Here is a 526-nt window from a genome sequence, read left to right as displayed (position 1 = left end):
AAACACAGAGCTGGACGAGGGGGAAGGGGTGACAAACCCAGAGTAGACACAAGAAATGGGTGGGGGCCGAGTGGGGAGGAAGGCGGCAGATGGAGAGGCACACAGACGGGCCGCGGGGCACAGCTGTGCAGGCTGCGCCCCTCACGGGGTCCCTGCGTCAGAAACCGTGGATTCGTGCATTTAGATGACAGCTTCCCAGCTGCCAGCAGCAAAGGGTCTGGCTCTCATCGCCTCTCTGGGTTACAATCTCCCAGCAGACGGTGTTCGGTGGAAAGGGTGCTCTTTTCAATTTTGCACAGAGGTGTCCTATGGACCCACGGGGGCTGCACAGAGGCCAGAGGGAAGGCTCTCCCTCCCTCTCTCTTGCGAGGACACGTGTGTGAGTGCACACACACACACACACACACTTAGACAAGCAGAGACCAAGAGAAAGGATGAGAGGACGACTACAGAGAGGGGCACAGGTGCAGGGGTGCAGGGGTCTTTGAGATGTGGGTGGGGAGACTCTTCCAGGCCGTGGCTGGGA

At 59.5% G+C, this 526-nt stretch overlaps 1 protein-coding gene across 1 annotated transcript in view; it reads right to left on the bottom strand.

The window, feature by feature from the left end:
* The window catches only part of CACNA1A (calcium voltage-gated channel subunit alpha1 A), a 259443-nt gene that overhangs the window by 35177 nt on the left and 223740 nt on the right, over positions 1-526 (bottom strand). The gene's annotated exons all lie outside the window — the stretch shown is intronic.

The sequence above is a fragment of the Myotis davidii genome, unplaced genomic scaffold (genome assembly GCF_000327345.1).
Source record: "Myotis davidii unplaced genomic scaffold, ASM32734v1 scaffold1238, whole genome shotgun sequence".
In the NCBI taxonomy this organism is placed as follows: Eukaryota; Metazoa; Chordata; class Mammalia; order Chiroptera; family Vespertilionidae; genus Myotis; species Myotis davidii.
The sequence above is the reverse complement of the archived record's forward strand: the minus strand, read 5'-3'. Positions and strand labels throughout refer to the sequence as shown.